The sequence below is a fragment of the Planococcus citri genome, chromosome 4, assembly GCF_950023065.1.
Source record: "Planococcus citri chromosome 4, ihPlaCitr1.1, whole genome shotgun sequence".
In the NCBI taxonomy this organism is placed as follows: domain Eukaryota; kingdom Metazoa; phylum Arthropoda; class Insecta; order Hemiptera; family Pseudococcidae; genus Planococcus; species Planococcus citri.
Genome location: NC_088680.1, coordinates 38,632,389 through 38,644,589, shown reverse-complemented (window position 1 = coordinate 38,644,589; position 12,201 = coordinate 38,632,389). Strand labels below are relative to the sequence as shown.

The following is a 12,201-nucleotide window of genomic DNA, read 5'->3' as shown; positions in this document are numbered from 1 at the left end:
GGAGGATAACTTCTCAGAGCAATGCCAACAACGCCATGTTTGATGTGTATTGGAATAGATTTAAACTTAGTCATTGTGGTGCCCGTTTTAAGTATACGTAGTCATTGTGGTGCCCGATTTTGGGCTTGTGGCGCCCAAATCGGGCACCACAAGGTCTTTTTATATAAAACGATGTAGAATTTGATGAAATGCACTCTAAGGTGAAAAAAAAATTTTTGAGGCAGGCACCACAAGTACCAAGTTTATATAACGGGCACCACTATGACTAAAAACCCTAAAAAAAATAAACTGCTCCAAAACACCTTTATCATACATATATATATGATCCTCTATGTACGCGGGCACCACAATTACCATAAAAGACCCGGGCACCACAAGGTACTAGGTACGTGTATTCATACATTGGAATCGAAGCTGCTTGTTTGAATAATTCAGTATACAGCTAATCATTTGTTGTCGTAAATGAAGGCAAGGTAAGTACAATTTAATTAGCACAAATATCGCCAAAACAAAAGGGCGTTGAGTCTCGAGTCTAAGCTATTTTTAGATAAATTAACCTAAAACTGACGATGCTGGAAAGATGAGACGCGACGTAGAGGAAGATTCAACTCGGATTATATCAGATTCAAGAGCATACAATATGATCCACCATTTAAATTTTAAAAAAGGTTCCAAAGAGATGGGAATTATGAAAAAAAATTCTGAAATATTTTTGCAGATTTTTCTTATTTTTCCTCTTTTTTTTTAAAAAATCAAAAATAGGTTGAAATTTGTCTAAGAATTGAAATATTCCGAAAAAAATACTTTCAGACTATTTCTGAAGAATTTTAAACCCGAAAAATTAGTCATAATTTTCAAAATTTTTGAAAAAGTGTCATGTGACCTGTAAAATGGGCTAAAATTTTGCAAGAAATTCAAACATTTCGACCGAATTTTTTTTGAGAATTTCAAGTATTTTTGAAAGTGTCATGTGACCTATCAAAATGGGTTGAAATTTCACGAGAAATTCAAATATTTCGACGAAAATGTGTAGTAATCATTTTTGAAAAAATGTTGGGTACAAAATTCGGTCACAATGTTCGGGGTTTTTACAAAAGTATCATACGACTTATCAAAATGGGTTTAAATTTTGTGAGAAATTCAACATTTCGACGAAAATTCTTTTTGTGAATTTTTGAAGAATTTTAAGCTCAAAAGTAGGTCATAATTTTTAGTATTTTTGAAAAAGTATCATGTGACCTATCAAATTTGGGTTGAAATTTCACCAAGAAATTCAAATATTTCGTAGACATTTTTTTGAGAACTACTGAAGAATTCTAAGCTTAAAAGTGAGTCCTAATTTTCAAGATTTTTGAAAGTGTCATGTGATCAATAAATATGTGTTGAAATATCGTGAAAAATTCAAATATTTCAACGAGAGTTTGGGAATTTCTGAAAAATTTGAAGCTGAAAATTGGGTCATGATTTTTTGGAATCTTTCAAACAGTGCCATGTGACCTATCAAAATGAGCTGAAATTTCCGGTGAAATTCAAATGTTTCGATGAAAATGTTTTTCAATTATTTTTGAAGAATTTGAGTGGGAAACTGGGTGTGCAAAGATCATTCAATAGACTATCAATCTCGTTCACATCAATACCACCAAACGTACAAAATTTCATCAAACCAGCCCATCTCCCTCGCCCCAACCGCACCAATGAGCTCCACCTTGCTTCAAAAATAGGCTAAATTTTGATAACGAAAGTTTGGCAAAACGCAAAGACATCGCGTATAATAAAGTTACAAAAGGAAGACGAAAAAAGTTTTGTAAACGTGTCGCGTCGCTTTAGTGTTCGCCAAGTATAAAATACTGAAAATGAAGGCGAAACGTGTTACAATACGTTTTCTAATTTACGTGTACCATGTGGCGGCGGCGTCGCGTATACTAAAATATATACACGCAGATAATACAGCAGGCATAGGTTAGGCAAGCCTGTATGCGTATAAGAAATACTACACTACGCATAATAAAAGATAAGAGTTAAAACATTATCTTACGTCGCGATTCCGCTTTTGCTTTGGTTTTGGCTGCGTGTGTGTGTTATTGTTGTACCTACCTACTCTTCGTACTTTTGCGAAAATACAGACGTTCAACAATACACACGTTGAATAATCGTATCTTCATTCGTATACTAGGTACATAGGTGTGGTATATCAAAATTTATATGTATAAACGCAGAAGCTTTTATAATTAACGTGTAAATCTGATTTAACGCGTATGCTATTTAGCTTCAATATACGTCGAATTTCGTTCATTAAATCGGAATTAGAACGTATAGTTACTAGGTATAGGTACCTAACATACGCAGAGAAAAATTTCACCAAACAGAGAACCTTGGCTCGTCAAACGTCGGTATTGTTCAGATACAATTTCGAATCTGCTAGAAAAATCACTTTAATTAAAACGTCGCATCGTTCGAGATATGTGACTCGACGTCGCCCTGACGCCTAAATTCGACCGTGAAATTTAATTCTTCGCTATCCGTAGCGTCGTCGTAGTTTCGGTGGTAAATTTCATCGTAGCGGAGATTTACATTGTTGGCTTTTGCGGTTTGCAAAGGGTATTGGTTGGTGGACGGAGGGGGTGAGGGGAGATGCGTGAACAGACCACGTCGTATATGTAGTATACACATCTAGGATAAAGCAAGATGAAAGGTCTAGTAATTCGAAAATGGACAATAGAACGAAGAAAACGACCAAAGTTGGCCTTTCGATGTACTCGATTGAATTTAAGTATTTTCCAGCACACCGAGTAAAATGTTTAAAATTGCCCGAAATTCGAGATTGAATACTCGTGTAATACGATAAGAGACATTTCAGATTTTTTGTAGCGTTGCATAGAGAATTTTCTAAGCTGCAAGAATGTCTGCAAATTAAAATTCTTATCAGTTGCAGATCAATTTGACTATAGACATAGAGGCCCGAGGAAAAAATTTCAGATGACTTTGTCCGATTCTGGAAATTAATGGATCTGATTATATCAAATCGTGAAAGATTAGAGGTCATTGACTCGTCTGTCTTCCTGTCTGGACTCTTATTAAGGTCATTCAGCCGTCTGTCTGGGCTCTCAAGGTCGCTGACCTACTTTTCCAGTCTCCCAAGATCATCTGTCTCTCTGTCTGTTTGACTGGCCTCTTAAAGTTATTGAAATTCCAGTTGGGCGTCCCGAGGTTCTCAGTCTGCCCGTCTGACTTCTGAAGGTCATTAACCCTTCTGTATGACTTTTCAAGGTCGTCTTGTCTTCTTGTCTGGACTTTTAAGGGAATTGGAGCAGTTGGACCCGTGTGTTTGGCATATGAAGGTCACCGACCTACATGTCTAGCCTCTTAAGGTCATCAACCCATCAGTATGGCTTATCAAGATCGTATATGTTCACTGGTTTGGTTTCTCGAGGTTGTCTGTGTGCCTGTCTGGTTCACCAAGATCCTCTATCCTCTTGCTGGCAAGCCTCTTAAGATCATTGACCTGCCGGTCTGGTTTCTCAAGGTCGTCTGTCTTTCTGTCAGGCCTTCTCAAGATTCATTTAAGGCAATCATTCATGAACGAATTGATTTAATTTTTTGAAAGAACCATTTATACGAACGAATTAATCAATTCGTTCGCGAATGATTCACCAAAAATTATCCGATTCGTTCGTGAACGAGTCACTTATAAGTCATAAGAATCAATTCGTTCGCAAATGATTCACCTAAAATTAAAATCAAGTAAATGAATAGATTCGTTTGTGAACGAGTCACTTATAAGTCATAAGAATCAATTCGTTCGCAAATGATTCACCTAAAATTAAAATCAAGTAAATGAATAGATTCGTTTGTGAACGAGTCACTCATAAGTTATAAGAATCAATTCGTTCACAAATGATTCACCAAAAATTATCCAATTCGTTCGTGAACGAGTCACTTATAAGTTATATGAATCAATTCGTTCGCGAATGATTCACTTAAAATTAAAATCAAGTAAATGAATAGATTCGTTCGTGAACGAGTCACTCATAAGTTATAAGAATCAATTCGTTCACGAATGATTCACCAAAAATTATTCAATTCGTTCGCGAAGGATTCACCAAAAATTATTCAATTCCTTCGCGAATGATTCACCTAGAAATTAATCAATTCATTTCCTCAATCGCCAATCGGTTGTGAATGATTCAATTCGATTCAATCAATTCCTGTACAATAGTTTCACAAACACCGAATCAATCGTGAATTAATTGATCCGTTTGCATTTCCGAATGATTCACCAAGAAATCAATCAATCGATTCGATTGTTAACAGATCAATTGAAGCATACGTTTCCAAACCGCACCAAGTCCAAAAAAATATTGATACGAAATTCGTGGTACAGTTTGGAAACGTAGAAATAATCCAAATCAAAAAATCAGCCATTTTGGGCTGCGACTTCATGCTAGATGGCGTTGCAACCTCCAAAACCATGAATTTACAGGTACAGGAAGGTAATTTATTCTGACAATATAACATAAAACTTTGATAGGTATTACCTACTCTGCCAATTTTCCATCATTTTTAACGATTATTACAGCAATTATCTGGAAATTTTGCATTTTTTTTTTAAAAATGTGACTTTGCTTCCAATTATTTTTATATTTCATTAAAAACTAGCTCAATTTTTATATCAAATCTGGTGCTAATAAACTTTTAGTTGAACCAATCGAGTCACTTTTCACTCACTCTTTTCTTCTCATTCAGCCGAGTATTTACATTCTAATGACACATCTTCATCACTCCACTTAGTCCACTTGTTATTCTCCATGTTACACAACAGACATTAAATTGCCTCCGAACAAAAAAAAAAGAGACAGAAAGAAAGAAACACTCGACTACAAAGCCTAATTTCCAACGTGCTCAAGTGACAATTTCTCTGGTTGCCGAGTAGCAAAAGAGAGGAATGAGGAGGAGTGAATATGGCGTCCATAGCCTTAGCTGAGCGCACGTTACAACGAATGAGCATTGCATTGCCGGATCCTCCAGTAGCCGTGTAGCAATAAAGGAATTTACAAACCGAAGCATTGTTAAAATTTCGCCTTTTGTTTGCGACAAAAGATGACTCTATTGTTTATACGCGGCATAATCGTCTGTGCGAAAGTAAACTTAGCAAATTTCGACGCTTTAATTTATTTCCAGTACATGCTTTTCGACTTTGTATATTATTAACGCATCTCTTTCTCTCACTTTCTCTCTTTCTCTACATTTTCTCTCGCGCTCTTTTTTTTCGCGAAGTTACGTGCGGAATCGCGTAAGTATTTGTATAAAAACGTAACGCGAAATTTTTAGATATTTTTTTCTTCTCTATTTCCTTTCCCTCTTAACAGATTCCTTGTCTTCTGTTTTTCGTTTCGTGTAGGTAGCAGGTTTCATCTAATGCGTTCTTCGGTATAACGTATTATAATGTAATTTTAATTGCTTCGTATACGAATAGATTTACCCAAAGATGAAACTATACAATTCAAATACGTACTTAAATTACCTCGTTCTACCGCGTATTCATTTCTTAAATCGTGTTTGTAAGTTTTTGTTAAAATATTGCTCGTTTTAGTTGGTTTTGAATCGAGAGTACCTATTCACTGATACGAATACGTGTTCGTAAACTATACAGATTTTGATCAAATAACTCATTTTACGAGTCTATCTTTCTCCTTTTTCTTCTTCAAGTTCCGCATCGTTTCTCAAAATTCTGATCCATGTTCCTAATGAGCACCCCATCAAAATCGATCCAACTCTACAATAACTATACGATACACGTGCAAATACATCTCCATCTCTCATTACAAAATAAATAATCTCGAAGCGAAAAAAAAAACACCACATTGTGCTCGTACTTTGCATATGTATTTGCTGCGGGGCAGACAAAGAAAAAGAAGGGAAAACGAAAAAAAATCGTAAAACTCGGCACTACGAAGTACGAACACTTCGGAAATAATTTTTTAAATTATCATTTTCCAACTGAAAACTTTTATACGGCCGCATACTTAAAATATAATATTCTCGAGTTATAATTTTTTTCTCTTTCTTTTCCGGCTCTGAAATTATAATGTACTCGAATAAGACGAGAGAGAAAAAATAATATTACTCTCGTCGAATTCGTGGATGAGATACGACTACATTATATACTTGTACGTTTACGCTTCACTTTAATACTTTGCCCAAAAATTCCATACTTCGAATATTCTGCCGAGATAATATTTTTCAAATTGACGAAAATCATGCCTGGTATTTTTTTCAAAGTATCGAAATATTATACGCGTGGAAAAATGAAAAAAAAATTTAATAATGAAGAGATTAAAAATTATTCGTAATGTTGAGAACTTTTTTTTCGAAATATGTTTAGAAAAACAATGCGAATATTTATTGAAAATAAGTACCTATATGAAAAAATTCACGCTGTTAAGACAATTTTTTCGTATTACAGTATCGCAATGTGCCTCGTGATGGAGAATTTTTTTTTAATACTGATTGAATTTTCCTCTCTGATGATTGGAATTTGAGAGAAAAAACAGTTTAGCGATAAGAAATGGAGCATAATTCAATAAAGGAATGATTTTCACTTCTTCAAAAAAAATAAGTGAATGTTTGCACATTATACAGAGGAGTAAGAAGGTATTGAAAAGTCGAAACTTTCAAAGATACTTGTACTTGGGGCAGCCTTCTAATTGCCAAACGGTTCCCCAAGTTGAACGGTGTTGGATACAGGGAGATGAATGTAAGGAACAATAGGATCACTCAAAAAACTCAGGTGCAAATATAAAAACTCATCATTTTGGCCATCAATTAATTTTTACGCACTTTCATGATCCTAATTCAGAAAGTTCTGGAATCATAATGATTTCTGTCAGAAAAAAAAAAAGAAATCGGGATTACCGTCCAAAACAAACATGGATGCCAAAAAAGACTGTTACGAACTTCAAAGTTCAAAACTCCAGTAATTTTATCCTGAAGGCGATAGAAAAGTTACGGTTTTGAATCAAAGACTTTACAAGTAGAAAATCCATGACCTTTACAAATTGATCAAAAAAAGAAAATTAAACAGACCAAGATTCTCGAGATTTTGTGCATTTTGTTTTTTTTTTGCAAAGATTGTGACCTGAAATAACGACTGTTTAAGCAAAATTTATGATTACCTGATCTTTTAAAAAAGTCAGCTTTTACCTCTCAAGTGCTGAGCAGGAATATTTCTTCGCTTTAGAGCAGAATATAGAGTGATTTTTAAGGTTAAAAGTGTGGTACATAATACATACTGAGTTTCAGATTTCCTATCCGAATTTCAAATATTTTGGAAAAACCGAAATCTTCATAAATTTTCTGGAAGTTCCAGAACTACTCAAAGCAATCTGAAACAGGTTCTTTGGAGTAGGAGGAGGGAGTATTTTAGTTTCCAATCCAAAAAATTCATTTTTCCCATCTTCAGTCCTTTGATTTCCGAAAATTCGACAAAATTCAAGAAATGGACTCACTAGACCAAAGTTTCTAGTTGTTCGGGCTACTTAATTGCCAAAAAAGCACCTGTTTTTTGCCAAAATCTTCATCAAATCTTATCGCCAGAATAATTGTCAAAAAATCTCATTTTTGTCAAAGTTGTTGAAAAATATGTTTTTTTGACGTTATCAAAAAGTTCTAATATGTTTTGCAGAAATGACCAAAAAACTTTGTTAGTGACCAAAATTCTGAAAATTCCTGGTTTTGCCAAAATTATCCTAAGAAGTCCTTGTTATGTTTTTTCCCCAGAATTTGGTGTTTTTTAATTCACAGACCTCATGATTAGAATCCTTACTAAATTCAGTAGATGAGCGTTTTGACAACCTTTTGAACACGTTTTCCAGGGTGAAATTTGACACTCAGCATTTTATGCTCCATACATTTTTTGCATATTTTGCATAATTTTGTGAGGTAGCATCCATGCCAGAACATGATACTATGATCAAGACTGTATTATTCTCCTCCTTGGTCTATGTTTCAACTCCCATTTAAGTCAAACCCAAAAGTGACTGGAACAGTTCGAGGCTTCATGCACCAAACTGGAACTTCCACTTGTCACTGCATGAGTAGCTGTGGCAAAGAAATACAAAGGAGAATTTAGTGTGTTATGCTTATGTATGTCCTCGCACTATAGGTGACCAAAGATGGTAATCTTGGGTACCTGATCAATACTTGAGTCCTTTGTGCGTGTCATGTTGTGATGTGTAATTCTATTAAATTGTTGCGATATATGTTTTTACATCAAGCCCTTAAATTGTTGTGATAAGTATATGTTACTATTTCAAGAGATCTCTCACGAACACGGTTTTCCTTTTCATCATTGTTGTGGTATGTGTATAGTATTTTCTTAATTAAGGTACAGTTAGTTAAAATTACATCTAGCCAATCTGTGTGTAGTTATAAGGTGTATATTTTGTAGATGTAGGTTGTAGGTACCACAAATATACGAGTGTAGATATAGTATGTAGTTTTGAGTTCTTATTTTATTGCAAGCTCCTACAATTAAATAGACACTCTAACTATTGTATCATTTGTGAATGTTGTCCAGCCTATACTTGGTAGTTCAAATAGATGAGACTACATTAATGAAGAGTTGAATCCGGGAGAATCCCATAAGCTATCCAGGAAAACCATAGGGAATGATACGTCATACGTCTATTCTTTGTGAATACATTCTGACCTTAACCATCCCTCAGACTACTCTTCAAAATAATTCCAATACCATTCTCCTCTCATCCATCTCTTACAATTTTGAAAAAAACAACAAAAAAACACGGAAACACGTATTTTTTAAGGTTTTTTGCAAATATGTATGAGCCTTTTGCAGAAAAACTTTCAATTTTATGGATTAGTAGGAAGAAAGTACTTGTAAAAAGACATTTTGGCGAAAACAGTTTTTGTGCCCAACCCTTCAATCCGTAGCTGTGGTGGTTCAAAGTTTTCTTTAGTCAATTTTACCCCCTCCACTATGATAAAATTTTTTGAAAAAAATTGTGTTAAAAGGCCCATGCTTCCCCTACATATTCCGAGTAGTACCAGAATTTTTTCCACTGTTCATGGGAGTTGGTGGTGGGGGGGGGGGCGGAAATTCCACTCGAATTTTTTTTTTAAAGATACCTAACAATAATCCATCATAATTTTCCAAATCTGGGAACAGGGCCATTTCGCCTATTTTACTTGTACCTGAGAATACCCTTTGCTTGAAAAAATCAAGACAATTTTTCAGCATAGGAAAGCTTTTTATGAATTTTATTTTCACTGTTTTCATGACGAATCGTGACATTTTCGAATCGCAAATGATCTGATCGGATGTGAAAAATCAAAATCAAATCAGATACATAGAAGATCATACTACTCGTATAAAACTTCACATCACAAGTCTATCGAAACACAGTAGGTATCAATAAAAATGGGAGTTGAATCATTCGAGAACGACTGAATTACTTGGAAATCAAATCAGATGATACAAGACAAATAAAACGAAACATTCTGTAATCTGTCAGTCAACATTGTGAATAATTCATTCGCGAACGATTTGTTCAAAAGAGAAAAACCGTCCTCAAACAAATGAATCATAAAATAATCATATCAAGGGTAGATGACATGACGAAACTCGGTAGTTTTAATCCTGAAAGCAGAAACTGGACTCAATAGGTTTGCGAACGATTTGTTCAGAATGGGCAAATCATTCGAGAACCACTGAATTTCCGTCAACCTATCAATTTGAACAACACAGAATTTGAAGAAATGAGAGTTGAAATCTACATTATTATCAGAATAAAATTCGCAAAGTACAATGAAGGGTCTACACGAAAAACGCAAAAAAAAAAAGGTTGGAAAAATTCGCAGGGCGATTCGAGCTCGAAAAATGGTAATGATAATACGGTTGTCTGTGTTTTCGAGCACGTATAAATTCTACATGTATATATTTGATGGTATAAACGAGGACGACGAGAGAAGTGTTCAGAGTGCAGGTGAGGATCAAGGAGACGCGGCATAGTTTAAAGGCGAATTTTTCGGCAACGGGATTTTTTCGACGGTTGCCTGATTCGATGCGGTGCTGCCGGCCCCCGAAGAATGGTTGGAAAGGAATTAATGCGTTTTAAAACGCGAAATAAACGCGTTGAGTCGAAGTAAAACTTGTTTTACGTGACTACGAGCGTTTTTCTTTTCGCAGTTGCCTTTTCTCGTTATTTTTGTAGACGTATTATCATTGTTAAAACGTTTTCTCCTAAAGAGGAGGATGGAACGGCGAGGCTCGAGGAAGCAGCACTGTACACAGAGAGAAACAACGTTTCACGGCGTGCCGAAAAGAAAAGGTTTTAATAAAATGACGTTCATCTTTTAATAAATTCGTATTAAACTTTTTTTTCACTCGATGTTATTGCAAAAATTTTTTCTCTCTGAATTCCGCAGCTCTCCGCCGTTTTGTATATGCGCTGCTTTTTCTGCCAAGTTTTATAGCATTTTCTCGCATACGTAGTTTGGTACATGTTTTGGCCTGTAATTTCATCGCAGTGTTGTGCGAACGCTAATTTTATGGCCATCTCTTGCACGTTTTGTCGCCTGCAACCAGCGACAAAGTCGATGCGTATGTAAATAAGCATACTGTGTAAATCGACGATGCAACGTGTTATTTTTTCAGAATTACACCTCTTTCTGTAGATGTGAAAAAATTCATTATACCATTCGTCTTCAAGTATGAATTTTCTTAATAATAATTTATCCATACTCGTAATGACCAAGAAAATACCTTGAAAAAGGGCAACTTCTAGCTAACTTTCTGCACATTCTAAAACTACCAAGTCCACGTAGGTAAGCAACCACGTAAAATTCATTTACCCAGCTACACGACGACGAAAACATAATCAAGACTCGAAATGAACATCGCATCGGTGACTCGAAAATTCTATTAAATTACCAGACTGCGAAATTTTTCCAAGATGAGACAGTTTTCTTAACGAAACTCGTAAAAACTTTTTTTCCCTTCCTGCGCTGTCATAACTCTATTCAATCGAACTTTTATCAAACGGCCAACTTTACCATTGGTAAAAAAGAAATCCATTTTTTCTCTATTACGAAGAAAGGAAGAAAAAAGTTTATTAATGTCCTACCGTTCATTAAAATAGAAAAAAAACATTCGCCTCACCAAATCAGAATGGGAAATAATTTTTAATTAAAAACTTATAACTTTCTGTTTTAAAAGAAAATAAACAACCGAGCTGAAGTCGAGATCTGCGAGATTTTTTTCCATGTCTGAACGACCCGACGCGACGCGACGAGCACCCCAGAGGAAAAAATGAAAACTTGAATTAATTGTATAATACGAATGATGGCAGCTGAAAAGTTAATTTTCTTTTATATTGCTAATTTTACGTATTATAAGGCGTGAAAATTATCAAGATTTTTTTCTAGAGCTTTATAAAAATCGAGCAAAAAATTTCCAAAGAATGAATATTAGTAGCTTCTGTCTGGCTCAATGGCTTTTATTACGACGACATTGCGATAAGATGATGACACTTTCCCCCGAGGAATTTCCCTTATTTTCTTTTTTATTGATACAGGTAGTTTTTTTCATTATTATTTTTTTTTTAAGATGAAGAGATGAAAAACTTCCTTACCTTTGGAACAAAACGATTGCTACCCCCTACCCTGAAAAAGATTGAATATAAGGAAATGATGTGAAAAAAAGAAGACAATGCGAAGGGTTCTGTCAAAATTTATAACTGATACATACATGGATCACTGCTTTTGGACGCCTTTCCCATTCGCCAAGCCTATTCCAAACCTAACCTAATCACTCGAAATAGCCTTTCGTGTTTTTCAAGCCTATTCCGAACGTAACCTTACTCAGCAGGTGGTAGATGAAAATACCATGTCTGGAATCAGAGATGGTGGTCCGAACCATCCTGATCCCTGACTCCAAAAAATCGCGATCATTTTCAATGAACCTGAAATGAATCAGAAGTAAATACTTTAAGGATCATCAAAAATTAAATTTCTCAGCAACGGCTGAATCGATTTTGATCTTTGAAATTTCACAACTAGAATACTTGCCGGACATTTCCCCATCAGCATCAAGTTCCAAAAGCTCAAAGCTTCCAAGTTTATCGAGCTACAAAGTTTTTTTCCGACATTTTTCACTTTTAAATGATTACCCTGATGAACGACTGA

The 12,201-nt window shown here is 35.1% G+C and overlaps 1 protein-coding gene across 4 annotated transcripts in view; it reads right to left on the bottom strand.

Annotated features, from left to right (window-relative positions):
* Positions 1 to 12,201, bottom strand: part of LOC135844022 (agrin-like) — a 394,772-nt gene that overhangs the window by 94,446 nt on the left and 288,125 nt on the right. The gene's annotated exons all lie outside the window — the stretch shown is intronic.